A 16,073-nucleotide genomic window follows, 5' to 3' on the forward strand; every position below is an offset into this window, starting at 1 on the left:
GGCGCTCATCTCTAATCTCAACGAACCGAACCCGCTCATCTCTAATTGATACTGCCGTATATGTCCAGTGATACTGACGTATATGTCCAGCGGTACTGCCGTTTAAATCCAGTGATCCTGCCATATAATTCCAGTGATCCTGCTGTATAATTTCAGTGGTACTGGCGTATAAGTCCAGTGATCCTGCCATATATGTCCATTGATACTGCCATATATGTCCAGCGGTACTGCCGTATAAATCCAGTGATCCTGCTGAAAAAATCCAGTGATCCTGCCATATAATTCCAGTGATCCTGCTGTATAATTCCAGTGATCCTGCCATATAAGTTCAGTGATCCTGCCGTATACAGTATGTCTATTGATATTGCCGTATATGTCCAGCAGTACTGCCGTATAAATCCAGTGATCCTGCCGTATAATTACAGTGATCCTGCCGTATAAATCCAGTGATCCTGCCGTATAATTACAGTGGAACTAGTGTATAAGTCCAGTCCAGTGATACTGCCGTATATATGTCCAGCGGTACTGCCGTATAAATCCAGTGATCCTGCCATATAGTTACAGTGGTACTGGCATATAAGTCCAGTGGTCTTGCCATATAATTCCAGTTTTCCTGCAGTATAAGTCCAGTGATCCTGCCGTATATGTCCATTGATACTGCCGTATATGTCCAGCGGTACTGCCGTATAAATCCAGTGATCCGGCCATATAATTCCAGTGATCCTGACATATAATTACAGTGGTACTGGCGTATATGTTCAGTCAGTTTTACTGCCGTATGTGTTCAGTGGTACTGCTGAATAAGTCCAGTGGTACAGGTGTATAAGTTCAGTGATCCTGCCGTATAATTCCATATAAATCCATATAATTCCATATAAATCCAATCCAGTGGTGCTGTCAAATAAGTTCAGAGGTGCTGTCCTGTGCTATATATTATTTACTCCAAATAAAGGGGCTATTAATATTTAATCCAAATAATTTTCACAGGGCTTGCCCTGTGTGGTGTAGAGGTACGCTCTCCTGTATCGCATATTGTTATATAACTCCAGAAAAATAATGGAGAACAAAAATTTTGAGAATAAAATAGGGAAAGATCAAGAACCACTTCCTCCTAGTGCTGAAGATGCTGCCACTAGTCATGACATAGATGATAAAATGCCATCAACATCGTCTGCCAAAGCCGATGCCCAATGTGATAGAAGAGGGCATGTAACATCCAAAAAGCCAAAGTTCAGTAAAAAGACCCAAAAAACAGAAATGTAAATGGTCTGAGGAGAAACATAAACTTGCCAATATGTCATTTATGACACGGAGTGGCAAGGAATGGCTGAGGCCCTGGCCTATGTTCATGACTAGTGGTACAGCTTCACATGACGATGGGAGCCCTCATCCTCCCGCTAGAAAAATGAAAAGAGTTAAGCTGGAAAAAGCACAGCAAAGAACTGTTCATTCTTAGATGGTATCTCAAATCCCCAAGGAGAGTCCAAATGTGTTGGCGGTTTGGGTGCCTGACCATCCCAACACTGGATGGGAAGAGGTGGCTCCTTCCACTATTTGTACGCCCCCTGCAAGTGCTGGAAGGCGCACCCACAGTCTAGTTTCTGATATTCAAATTGAAGATGTCACTATTGAAGTACATCAGGATGAAAATATGTGTGTTGCTGGCGCTGAGAAGGAAGTTGACGATGAGGATTCTGATGGTGATGTGGTTTGTTTAAATGAGGCACTGGGGGAGACACCTGTTGTCCGTGGCATGAAGAAGCTTATTGTGATGCCTGTGCAAAATACCAAAAAGCCACCACTTCGGTGTGGAATTATTTCTCCACAAATCCGGACAACAGGTGTCAAGCCGTGTGTTGCCTCTGTTAATCTGTAATAAGTAGGGGTAAGGATGTTAACCACCTAGGAACATCCTCCCTTATACGTCACCTGCAGCGCATTCATCAGAAATTAGGGTCAAGTTGTGAAACTTTGGGTAAGAGCATAAGCAGTCCACTGACACCTAAATCCCTTCTTCCTCTTGTACCCAAGCTCCTGCAAGCCACACCACCAACTCCCTCAATGTCAACTTCCTCCTCAGTCGGGAACATCAGTAGTCCTGCAGGCCATGTCAACTGCAAGACTGAGGAGTTCTCTCCTAAGTGGAATTCCTCCGGAGGATCCTTGAGTGGTACGCCTGCTGTTGCTGCCGCTTCTGTTGTTGCTGCTGAGAGTTGATCATCATCCCAGAGGGGAAGTCGGAAGACCACTTGTACTACTTCCAGTCAGCAATTGACTGTCCAACAGTCCTTTGTAAGGAAGATGAAATATGACAGCAGTCATCCTTTTGCAAAGCGGATAACTGAGACCTTGACAGGTATGTTGGTGTTAGACGTGCGTCCGGTATCCGCCATTAGTTCAGTGGGACTTTTCAATTTCCATCTAGGTTCCACTTCACTTGGCAAGCGATATCGAGAATGTAAAGAGACGTCAGAAAAAGTGTCCTCGGTTTCCTACAATTTGCAGTTGTACCCACTGTCCACTTAACCAAGGACATGTGAACAAGTGGAACAAGGACTATATGACTGTGACAGCTCACTGGGTAGATGTATGGCCTCCAGCAGCAACAACAGCAGCTGCACCAGTAACAGTATCTCGCAAACGCCAACTCGTTCCTAGGCAGGCTATGCTATGCATCACCGCTTTCCATAAGAGGCACACTGTTGACAACCTCTTATGGAAACTGAGGGACATTATTGCACAATGGCTTACCCCAATTAGACTCTCCTGGGGATTTGTGATATCGGAAAACGCCACCAATATTGTGCGTACATTACATCTGGGAAAATTCCAGCATGTCCCATGTTTTGCACCTACAATTCATTTGGTGGTACAGAATTTTTTGAAAAATGACAAAGGCGTGCAGGAGATGCTGTCGGTTGCTCGAAAAATGCGGGCCACTTTCGGCATTCAGCCACTGCATGCCAAAAACTGGAGCGCCATCAAACACTCCTGAATCTGCCCTGCCATCACCTGAAGCAAGAGGTGGTAACGAGGTGGAATTCAACCCTCTGTATGCTTCAGAAGATGGAGGAGCAGCAAAAGGCCATTCAAGCCTATACATCCACCTATGATATAGGCAAAGGATGGGGAATGCACCTGACTCAAGCGCAGTGGAGAATGATTTACTCCTTGTGCAAGGTTCTCCAAGCCTTTGAACTTGCCACATGGGAAGTCAGTTCAGACACTGCCAGCTTGAGTCAAGTCATCCCACTCATCAGGCTTTTGCAGAAGCAGCTGGAGAAATTGAAGGAGGAGCTAAGACGGAGCAATTCCGCGAAGTATGTGGGACTTGTGGATGGAGCCCTTCATTCGCTTTGCCAGGATTCAAGGGTGGTCAATCTGTTGAAATCAGAGCACTACATTTTGGCCACCGTGCTCGATCCTAGGTTTAAAGCCTACATTGTATCTCTCTTTCCAGCAGACACAAGTCTGCATAGGTGCAAAGACCTGCTGGTGAGAAAATTGTCAACTTAAGAGGAACGTGACCCGTCAACAGCTCCTCCTTCACTTTCTCACGCAACTGGGGCTGCGATGAAAAGGATAAGATATTCTAGCCCACCTGCTGGCGGTGATGAAGGGCAGTCAGGAGCAAGTGCTGACATCTGGTCTGGACTGAAGGACCTGCCAACGATTACTGACATGTCTACTGTCACTGCATATGATTTTGTCACCATTGAAAGAATAGTGGAGGATTATATGAGTGACAGCATCCAAGTAGGCATGACAGACAGTCCGTACGTACGTACGTACGTACGTACACTGGCAGGAAAAAGAGACAATTTAGATGCCCTTGCACAAACTAACTTTATTTTACCTAAGTTGCCCCTCCTCCAGTATGTACTCCGAAAGAATGTTTAGTGCAGCCGGTAACGTTGTCAGCGATCGGTGTAGGAGGTTACTTCCACAAAATGTGGAGAAAATAATGTTCATCAAAATGAATTATAAATTCATCCTGGAAGACCTTGACCAGCAATTGCCTCCAGAAAGTACACAGGGATGTGTGATGGTGGATACCAGTGGGGACTAATTAGTACTCTCTGTACACAGTGAAATGGGTGAAGAATCGGAGGATGAGAATGAGGTCGACATCTTGCCTCTGTTTAGCCAGTTTGTGCAAGGAGAGATTGATTGCTTCTTTTTTGGTGGGGGCCCACACAAACCAGTCATTTCAGCCACAGTTGTATGGCAGACCCTGTCGCTGAAATTATTGGTTTGCTAAAGTGTGCATGTCCTGTTTATACAACATAAGGGTGGGTGGGAGTGCCCAAGGACAATTCCATCTTGCACCTCTTTTTCTTCTTTGCATCATGTGCTGTTTGGGGCCTAGTTTTTTTAAGTGCCATCCCGTCTGCCACTGCAGTGCTGCTCCTAGATGGGCCAGGTGTTTGTGCCGCACACTTGTGTCGCTTAGCTTAGTCACAGAGCTACCTTATTGTACCTCTTTTTCTTCTTTGCTTTATTTGCTGTTTGAGGACTAGCTTTATTTAGTGCCATCCTGTCTGCCACTGCAATGCCACTCCTAGATGGGCCTGGTTTTTGTGCCACACACTTGTGTTGCTTAGCTTAGTCATACAGCTACCTCATTGTACCTCTTTTTCTTCTTTGCTATTTGGGGACTAGTTTTTTTTAGTGAAAACCTGTCTGCCACTGCAATGCCACTCCTAGACGGGCCAGGTGTTTGTGCCACACACTTTTGTTTCTTAGCTTAGCCATCCAGCTACCTCATTGCACCTCTTTTTCTTCTTTGCATCGTGTGCTGTTTGGGGCCTAGTTTTTGAATAATGCCATCCTGACTGACACTGCAGTGACACTCCTAGATGGGCCATGTGTTTGTGCCGCACACTTGTGTCGCTTAACTTAGTCATACAGCTACCTCATTGCACCTCTAATTCTTCTTTGCATGATGTGCTGTTTAGGGCCTATTTTTTAAATCTGCCATCCTGTCTGCCACTGCAGTGCCACCCCTAGATGGGCCAGGTGTTTGTGCCGCACACTTGTGTCGCTTACCTTAGTCATCCAGCCACCTCGGTGCAACCTTTTGGCCTAAAGACAATATTGTGAGGTGTGATGTGTTCAGAATAGACTGGAAATGAGTGGAAACGAATGTTATTGAGGTTAATAATACCATAGTAGCAAAATTACCTTTAAATTCTTTGATTTTAGCTGTTTTTATGTTTTTTTCAATAATCATCCAGATCCAAAACCAAAACCAAAACACAAGCAGGGAATTAGAACCAAACACAAAACACAAAAAGTGCCCACCGCACATCTCTATACAGGACCCCTTCCCCCCAGAACCTGTGGGCTTGTGTGTACAACCTTCAGTACATCCATGATAGATACATCACTGCACTGCAGCTCAAATTGATTCAAAGATTATTAAAAGTAAATGTATAACCTCTCACTCCTACCATCCAGCCTTAAGTTACTGTAATGGGGTGTGTATTAGCTATGTTGGAGCAACCACCCAGTAAAATCTCTAGAATTCCTAGAATTGTAGGAAGCGCATTGAGCCTTTTTAAAATATAGAATAAATGTAAACTGAATAAGAGAAAAATGAGCAACAAAAAAAATTATCTCATGATAGCTGAGTCATTATGTAGCTACAGAAAGCCTGTCTAATGTGTGTGGGTTTTTCACACCTAGAAGCACACAGCAGTTAATACTGTGTACTAAAAGTATACAATGTATATACTGTGATTCATCTTAGGAGTAGCAAAACAATGTTAGGAAATAAAAAATTAAAGATTTTAACCCTTTAAATACTTATTCGGGTGACTTTTCATTTGTACATTTACAAGTAATGTTTGGCAAGTGAATTTTTCTTAGGATAAGACTAGGGATGAGCGGGTTCGGTGTCCTGAGAACTGAACCCCCAAACTTCACGCTCCAAGTCAAGATCCGAGCCTGTCTCGGGTTTTCCCGCCAGACTCGGAAACCAGAACGAGGCAAAATGTCATCATCCCACTGTTGGATTATCGCGGGTTTTGTATTCCATATAAGGAACTGCACATCCCGCCATTTTCACTCCAGTCCTGGAGAGTGTAGTGAGAGGATGTGTCTCCTCAGTGTCTTTATGGAAAAGTGGCATGGCGCGTGGGGTGGTGACCTGCTCTTTTGTGTCATTCCAGTGCTGTCTTGTGCTGTATCAGTCCAGTGGTGGTGTCTAGTGCTGCATCAGTCCAGTCACAGTGGTGGTGTCCTGTGCTGCTGTATAAGTCCAGTCCAGTGGTGCTGTCTTGTGCTGCATCCAGTGGTGGTGTTCTGTGCTGCCATAAGTCCAGTGGTGGTGTCCTGTGCTGCCATAAATCCAGTGGTGCTGCTGAATAAGTCCAGTCCAGTGCTGCTGGGTTGTGCTGCATCAGTCCAGTGGTACTGCCGTATAAGTCCAGGGGTGCTGCCGTATAAGTCCAGTCCAGTGGTGCTGCCGTATAAGTCCAGTGGTTCTGCCATACAAGTCCAGTCAAGAGGTGCTGCCGTATAAGTCCAGTGGTGCTGCCGTATAAGTCCAGTGGTGCTGCCGTACAAGTCCAGTCCAGTGGTGCTGCCGTATAAGTCCTGTCGAGTGGTGCTGCCGTATAAGTTCAGTGGTGCTGTTGTATAAGTCCAGGGGTACTGCCGTATAAGTCCAGGGTAATGACGTATAAGTCCAGTCCAGTGGTGCTGCCATATAAGTCCAGTGGTGCTGTACTGTGCTGTATATTATGTACTCTAAATAAAAGGGTTATTAATAGAGATGAGCGCCGGAAATTTTTCGGGTTTTGTGTTTTGGTTTTGGGTTCGGTTCCGCGGCCGTGTTTTGGGTTCGACCGCGTTTTGGCAAAACCTCACCGAATTTTTTTTGTCGGATTCGGGTGTGTTTTGGATTCGGGTGTTTTTTTCAAAAAACCCTAAAAAACAGCTTAAATCATAGAATTTGGGGGTAATTTTGATCCCAAAGTATTATTAACCTCAAAAAACATAATTTACACTCATTTTCAGCCTATTCTGAACACATCACACCTCACAATATTATTTTTAGTCCTAAAATTTGCACCGAGGTCGCTGTGTGAGTAAGATAAGCGACCCTAGTGGCCGACACAAACACCGGGCCCATCTAGGAGTGGCACTGCAGTGTCACGCAGGATGTCCCTTCCAAAAAACCCTCCCCAAACAGCACATGACGCAAAGAAAAAAAGAGGCGCAATGAGGTAGCTGTGTGAGTAAGATTAGCGACCCTAGTGGCCGACACAAACACCGGGCCCATCTAGGAGTGGCACTGCAGTGTCACGCAGGATGTCCCTTCCAAAAAACCCTCCCCAAACAGCACATGACGCAAAGAAAAAAAGAGGCGCAATGAGGTAGCTGACTGTGTGAGAAAGATAAGCGACCCTAGTGGCTGACACAAACACCGGGCCCATCTAGGAGTGGCACTGCAGTGTCACGCAGGATGTCCCTTCCAAAAAACCCTCCCCAAACAGCACATGACGCAAAGAAAAAAAGAGGCGCAATGAGGTAGCTGACTGTGTGAGAAAGATAAGCGACCCTAGTGGCCGACACAAACACCGGGCCCATCTAGGAGTGGCACTGCAGTGTCACGCAGGATGTCCCTTCCAAAAAACCCTCCCCAAACAGCACATGACGCAAAGAAAAAAAGAGGCGCAATGAGGTAGCTGACTGTGTGAGAAAGATAAGCGACCCTAGTGGCCGACACAAACACCGGGCCCATCTAGGAGTGGCACTGCAGTGTCACGCAGGATGTCCCTTCCAAAAAACCCTCCCCAAACAGCACATGACGCAAAGAAAAAAAGAGGCGCAATGAGGTAGCTGTGTGAGAAAGATAAGCGACCCTAGTGGCCGACACAAACACCGGGCCCATCTAGGAGTGGCACTGCAGTGTCACGCAGGATGTCCCTTCCAAAAAACCCTCCCCAAACAGCACATGACGCAAAGAAAAAAAGAGGCGCAATGAGGTAGCTGTGTGAGTAAGATTAGCGACCCTAGTGGCCGACACAAACACCGGGCCCATCTAGGAGTGGCACTGCAGTGTCACGCAGGATGGCCCTTCCAAAAAACCCTCCCCAAACAGCACATGACGCAAAGAAAAAAAGAGGCGCAATGAGGTAGCTGACTGTGTGAGTAAGATTAGCGACCCTAGTGGCCGACACAAACACCGGGCACATCTAGGAGTGGCACTGCAGTGTCACGCAGGATGTCCCTTCCAAAAAACCCTCCCCAAACAGCACATGACGCAAAGAAAAAAAGAGGCGCAATGAGGTAGCTGTGTGAGTAAGATTAGCGACCCTAGTGGCCGACACAAACACCGGGCCCATCTAGGAGTGGCACTGCAGTGTCACGCAGGATGTCCCTTCCAAAAAACCCTCCCCAATCAGCACATGATGCAAAGAAAAAGAAAAGAAAAAAGAGGTGCAAGATGGAATTATCCTTGGGCCCTCCCACCCACCCTTATGTTGTATAAACAAAACAGGACATGCACACTTTAACCAACCCATCATTTCAGTGACAGGGTCTGCCACACGACTGTGACTGATATGACGGGTTGGTTTGGACCCCCCCCAAAAAAGAAGCAATTAATCTCTCCTTGCACAAACTGGCTCTACAGAGGCAAGATGTCCACCTCATCTTCACCCTCCGATATATCACCGTGTACATCCCCCTCCTCACAGATTATCAATTCGTCCCCACTGGAATCCACCATCTCAGCTCCCTGTGTACTTTGTGGAGGCAATTGCTGCTGGTCAATGTCTCCGCGGAGGAATTGATTATAATTCATTTTAATGAACATCATCTTCTCCACATTTTCTGGATGTAACCTCGTACGCCGATTGCTGACAAGGTGAGCGGCGGCACTAAACACTCTTTCGGAGTACACACTTGTGGGAGGGCAACTTAGGTAGAATAAAGCCAGTTTGTGCAAGGGCCTCCAAATTGCCTCTTTTTCCTGCCAGTATAAGTACGGACTGTGTGACGTGCCTACTTGGATGCGGTCACTCATATAATCCTCCACCATTCTATCAATGTTGAGAGAATCATATGCAGTGACAGTAGACGACATGTCCGTAATCGTTGTCAGGTCCTTCAGTCCGGACCAGATGTCAGCATCAGCAGTCGCTCCAGACTGCCCTGCATCACCGCCAGCGGGTGGGCTCGGAATTCTGAGCCTTTTCCTCGCACCCCCAGTTGCGGGAGAATGTGAAGGAGGAGATGTTGACAGGTCGCGTTCCGCTTGACTTGACAATTTTGTCACCAGCAGGTCTTTCAACCCCAGCAGACCTGTGTCTGCCGGAAAGAGAGATCCAAGGTAGGCTTTAAATCTAGGATCGAGCACGGTGGCCAAAATGTAGTGCTCTGATTTCAACAGATTGACCACCCGTGAATCCTTGTTAAGCGAATTAAGGGCTGCATCCACAAGTCCCACATGCCTAGCGGAATCGCTCCGTGTTAGCTCCTTCTTCAATGCCTCCAGCTTCTTCTGCAAAAGCCTGATGAGGGGAATGACCTGACTCAGGCTGGCAGTGTCTGAACTGACTTCACGTGTGGCAAGTTCAAAGGGCATCAGAACCTTGCACAACGTTGAAATCATTCTCCACTGCACTTGAGACAGGTGCATTCCATCTCCTATATCGTGCTCAATTGTATAGGCTTGAATGGCCTTTTGCTGCTCCTCCAACCTCTGAAGCATATAGAGGGTTGAATTCCACCTCGTTACCACTTCTTGCTTCAGATGATGGCAGGGCAGGTTCAGTAGTTTTTGGTGGTGCTCCAGTCTTCTGTACGTGGTGCCTGTACGCCGAAAGTGTCCCGCAATTTTTCTGGCCACCGACAGCATCTCTTGCACGCCCCTGTCGTTTTTTAAAAAATTCTGCACCACCAAATTCAAGGTATGTGCAAAACATGGGACGTGCTGGAATTTGCCCATATTTAATGCACACACAATATTGCTGGCGTTGTCCGATGCCACAAATCCACAGGAGAGTCCAATTGGGGTAAGCCATTCCGCGATGATCTTCCTCAGTTGCCGTAAGAGGTTTTCAGCTGTGTGCGTATTCTGGAAAGCGGTGATACAAAGCGTAGCCTGCCTAGGAAAGAGTTGGCGTTTGCGAGATGCTGCTACTGGTGCCGCCGCTGCTGTTCTTGCGGCGGGAGTCCATACATCTACCCAGTGGGCTGTCACAGTCATATAGTCCTGACCCTGCCCTGCTCCACTTGTCCACATGTCCGTGGTTAAGTGGACATTGGGTACAACTGCATTTTTTAGGACACTGGTGAGTCTTTTTCTGACGTCCGTGTACATTCTCGGTATCGCCTGCCTAGAGAAGTGGAACCTAGATGGTATTTGGTAACGGGGGCACACTGCCTCAATAAATTGTCTAGTTCCCTGTGAACTAACGGCGGATACCGGACGCACGTCTAACACCAACATAGTTGTCAAGGACTCAGTTATCCGCTTTGCAGTAGGATGACTGCTGTGATATTTCATCTTCCTCGCAAAGGACTGTTGAACAGTCAATTGCTTACTGGAAGTAGTACAAGTGGGCTTACGACTTCCCCTCTGGGATGACCATCGACTCCCAGCGGCAACAACAGCAGCGCCAGCAGCAGTAGGCGTTACACGCAAGGATGCATCGGAGGAATCCCAGGCAGGAGAGGACTCGTCAGACTTGCCAGTGACATGGCCTGCAGGACTATTGGCATTCCTGGGGAAGGAGGAAATTGACACTGAGGGAGTTGGTGGGGTGGTTTGCGTGAGCTTGGTTACAAGAGGAAGGGATTTACTGGTCAGTGGACTGCTTCCGCTGTCACCCAAAGTTTTTGAACTTGTCACTGACTTATTATGAATGCGCTGCAGGTGACGTATAAGGGAGGATGTTCCGAGGTGGTTAACGTCCTTACCCCTACTTATTACAGCTTGACAAAGGGAACACACGGCTTGACACCTGTTGTCCGCATTTCTGGTGAAATACCTCCACACCGAAGAGCTGATTTTTTTGGTATTTTCACCTTGCATGTCAACGGCCATATTCCTCCCACGGACAACAGGTGTCTCCCCGGGTGCCTGACTTAAACAAACCACCTCACCATCAGAATCCTCCTGGTCAATTTCCTCCCCAGCGCCAGCAACACCCATATCCTCCTCATCCTGGTGTACTTCAACACTGACATCTTCAATCTGACTATCAGGAACTGGACTGCGGGTGCTCCTTCCAGCACTTGCAGGGGGCATGCAAATAGTGGAAGGCGCATGCTCTTCACGTCCAGTGTTGGGAAGGTCAGGCATCGCAAACGACACAATTGGACTCTCCTTGTGGATTTGGGATTTCAAAGAACGCACAGTTCTTTGCGGTGCTTTTGCCAGCTTGAGTCTTTTCAGTTTTATAGCGAGAGGCTGAGTGCTTCCATCCTCATGTGAAGCTGAACCACTAGCCATGAACATAGGCCAGGGCCTCAGCCGTTCCTTGCCACTCCGTGTGGTAAATGGCATATTGGCAAGTTTACGCTTCTCCTCCGACAATTTTATTTTAGGTTTTGGAGTCCTTTTTTTTCTGATATTTGGTGTTTTGGATTTGACATGCTCTGTACTATGACATTGGGCATCGGCCTTGGCAGACGACGTTGCTGGCATTTCATCGTCTCGGCCATGACTAGTGGCAGCAGCTTCAGCACGAGGTGGAAGTGGATCTTGATCTTTCCCTAATTTTGGAACCTCAACTTTTTTGTTCTCCATATTTTATAGGCAGAACTAAAAGGCACCTCAGGTAAACAATGGAGATGGATGGATTGGATACTAGTATACAATTATGGACGGACTGCCACGGTTAGGTGGTATAAAAAAACCACGGTTAGGTGGTATATATTATAATAATAATACAATTATGGATGGACGGACTGCCTGCCGACTGCCGACACAGAGGTAGCCACAGCCGTGAACTACCGCACTGTACACTGGTTGATAAAGAGATAGTAGTATACTCGTAACAACTAGTATGACACTATGACGACGGTATAAAGAATGAAAAAAAAACCACGGTTAGGTGGTATATATTATAATAATAATACAATTATGGATGGACGGACTGCCTGCCGACTGCCGACACAGAGGTAGCCACAGCCGTGAACTACCGCACTGTACACTGGTTGATAAAGAGATAGTAGTATACTCGTAACAACTAGTATGACACTATGACGACGGTATAAAGAATGAAAAAAAAACCACGGTTAGGTGGTATATATTATAATAATAATACAATTATGGATGGACGGACTGCCTGCCGACTGCCGACACAGAGGTCGCCACAGCCGTGAACTACCGCACTGTACACTGGTTGATAAAGAGATAGTAGTATACTCATAACAACTAGTATGACACTATGACGACGGTATAAAGAAAGAAAAAAAAATACCACAGTTAGGTGGTATATATTATAATAATAATACAATTATGGATGGACGGACTGCCTGCCGACTGCCGACACAGAGGTAGCCACAGCCGTGAACTACCGCACTGTACACTGGTTGATAAAGAGATAGTAGTATACTCGTAACAACTAGTATGACACTATGACAACGGTATAAAGAATGAAAAAAAAACCACGGTTAGGTGGTATATATTATAATAATAATACAATTATGGATGGACGGACTGCCTGCCGACTGCCGACACAGAGGTAGCCACAGCCGTGAACTACCGCACTGTACACTGGTTGATAAAGAGATAGTAGTATACTCGTAACAACTAGTATGACACTATGACGACGGTATAAAGAATGAAAAAAAAACCACGGTTAGGTGGTATATATTATAATAATAATACAATTATGGATGGACGGACTGCCTGCCGACTGCCGACACAGAGGTAGCCACAGCCGTGAACTACCGCACTGTACACTGGTTGATAAAGAGATAGTAGTATACTCGTAACAACTAGTATGACACTATGACGACGGTATAAAGAATGAAAAAAAAACCACGGTTAGGTGGTATATATTATAATAATAATACAATTATGGATGGACGGACTGCCTGCCGACTGCCGACACAGAGGTAGCCACAGCCGTGAACTACCGCACTGTACACTGGTTGATAAAGAGATAGTAGTATACTCGTAACAACTAGTATGACACTATGACGGTATAAAGAATGAAAAAAAAACCACGGTTAGGTGGTATATATTATAATAATAATACAATTATGGATGGACGGACTGCCTGCCGACTGCCGACACAGAGGTAGCCACAGCCGTGAACTACCGCACTGTACACTGGTTGATAAAGAGATAGTAGTATACTCGTAACAACTAGTATGACACTATGACGACGGTATAAAGAAAGAAAAAAAAATACCACGGTTAGGTGGTATATATTGTAATACAATTATGGATGGACGGACTGCCTGCCGAGTTCCGACTGCCGACACAGAGGTAGCCACAGCCGTGAACTACCGCACTGTACTGTGTCTGCTGCTAATATAGACTGGTTGATAAAGAGATAGTATACAATACATACAACAATATACTACTATACTGGTGGTCAGGCACTGGTCACCACTAGTCACACTGGCAGTGGCACTCCTGCAGCAAAAGTGTGCACTGTTTAATTTTAAATTAATATAATATTATGTACTCCTGGGGGCTCCTGCTATAACAACCTGCAGTGCTCCCCAGTCTCCCCCACAATTATTATAAGCTTTGCCTTTTATACATTGATGTGCAGCACACTGGGCTGAGCTGAGTGCACACAGACTGAGTCACACTGTGTGACTGGCTGCTGCTGTGTATCGTTTTTTTTCAGGCAGAGAACGGATATAGCAGAGAACGGATATATTATATTAAAATAAATAAAAGTTAACTAACAACAACTGCACTGGTCACTGTGGTAAACTCTGTCTGACTCTGCACAATCTCTCTCTCTCTTCTAATCTAATTTCTAATGGAGAGGACGCCAGCCACGTCCTCTCCCTATCAATCTCAATGCACGTGTGAAAATGGCGGCGACGCGCGGCTCCTTATATAGAATCCGAGTCTCGCGAGAATCCGACAGCGTCATGATGACGTTCGGGCGCGCTCGGGTTAACCGAGCAAGGCGGGAGGATCCGAGTCTGCTCGGACCCGTGAAAAAAACATGAAGTTCGTGCGGGTTCGGTTTCAGAGAAACCGAACCCGCTCATCTCTAGTTATTAATATCTAATACAAGTAATTTTTACAGGGTTTGCTTTTTGTGGTGTAGGTGTATGCTCTCCTGTGCCGGGTATTGTTATATAACTCCAGAAAAATAATGGAGAACAAAAATTTGGAGGATAAAATAGGGAAATTTCAAGAACCACTTCCTCCTAGTGCTGAAGTTGCTGCCACTAGTAATGACATAGATGATGAAATGCCATAATCGTCGTCTGCCAAGGCTGATGCCCAATGTCATAGTAGAAGGTATGTAAAATCCAAAAAGCCAAAGTTCAGTAAAAAGACCCCACCCCACCCCAAAAAAAAAAATCATCTGAGGAGAAACGTAAACTTGCCAATATGTAATTTATGACACGGAGTGACTAGTGGTCCAGCTTCACATGATGATGGAAGCCCTCATCCTCCAGCTAGAAAAATTAAAAGAGTTAAGCTGGAAAAAGCACAGCAAAAAACTGTACGTTCTAAGATGGTATCACAAATCCCCAAGGAGAGTCGGCAGTTGCGATGCCTGACCTTCCCAACACTGGACGGGAAGAGGTGGCTCCTTCCACCTTTTTGCACACCCTTTGCAAGTGCTGGAAGGAGCACCCAAAGTCCAGTTTCTAATATTCAAATTGAAGATGTTACTGTTGACGTACACTAGGATGAGGATATGGGTGTTGCTGGCACTGAGGAGTCAAATGTTGATGAGGAGGAGTCTGATGGTGATGTGGTTTGTTTAAATGAGGCACCGGGGGAGACAGCTGTTGTCCGTGGGATGAATGAGCCCATTGTGATGCCTGGGCAAAATACCAAAAAAGCCACCTCTTTGGTGTGGAATTATTTCTCCACAAATCCGGACAACAGGTGTCAAGCCGTGTGTTGCCTTTGTCAATCTGTAATAAGCAGGGGTAAGGATGTTAACTACCTAGGAACATCCTCCCTTATAAGTCACTTGCAGTGCATTCATCAAAAGTCATTGTCAAGTTCATAAACTCTGGTAAGAGTGTAAGCAGTCCCCTGACACCTAAATCCCTTCTTCCTCTTGTACCCAAGCTCCTGCAAGCCACACCACCAACTCCCTCAACGTCAATTTCCTCCTGAGTCAGGAACGTCAGTAGTCCTGCATGACTGACGAGTCCTCTCCTAACCGGGATTCCTCCAGAGGATCCATGAGTGGTACGCCTACTGCTGCTGCCAGTGCTGTTGTTGCTGCTGGGAGTCGATCGTTATCCCAGAGGGAAAGTCAAAAGACCACCTGTACTACTTTAACTAAGCAATTGACTGTCCAAAAGTACTTTGCGAGGAAGATGAAATATGACAGCAGTCATCCTGTTGCAAAATGGATAACTGAGGCCTTGACAGCTACTGTATGTTGGTGTAAGACGTGCATCCGGCATCCGCCATTACTGCAGTGGGATTTAGACAATTGATGGAGGTAGTGTGTCCCTGGTACCAAATCCCATCTAGATTCCACTTCATTAGGAAAGTGATTCCCGGACTGTACAGGGGCATTAAGAAAAGAGTCCTCAGTGTCCTAAAAAATGCAGTTGTACCCAGTGTCCAGTTAACCACAGACATGTGGACAAGTGGAGAAGGGAAAACTAAGGACTACAGCCCACTGGGTAGATATATTGCATCCCGCAGCAACAACAGCAGTGGCACCAGTAGCAGCATCTCACAAACGCCAGCTCGTTCCTAGGCAGGCTATGCTGTGTTTCACCAGTTTCCGTAAGAGGCACACCGCTGACAACCTCTTATGAAAACTGAAGGACATCATTGCACAATGGCTTACCCCACTTAGACTCTCTTGGGGATTTGTGATATCAGACAACGCCACCAATATTGTGCATGCATTACAGCTGGACAAATTCCAGAA

Source organism: Pseudophryne corroboree, chromosome 4 (assembly GCF_028390025.1).
Source record: "Pseudophryne corroboree isolate aPseCor3 chromosome 4, aPseCor3.hap2, whole genome shotgun sequence".
Taxonomy (NCBI): Eukaryota; Metazoa; Chordata; class Amphibia; order Anura; family Myobatrachidae; genus Pseudophryne; species Pseudophryne corroboree.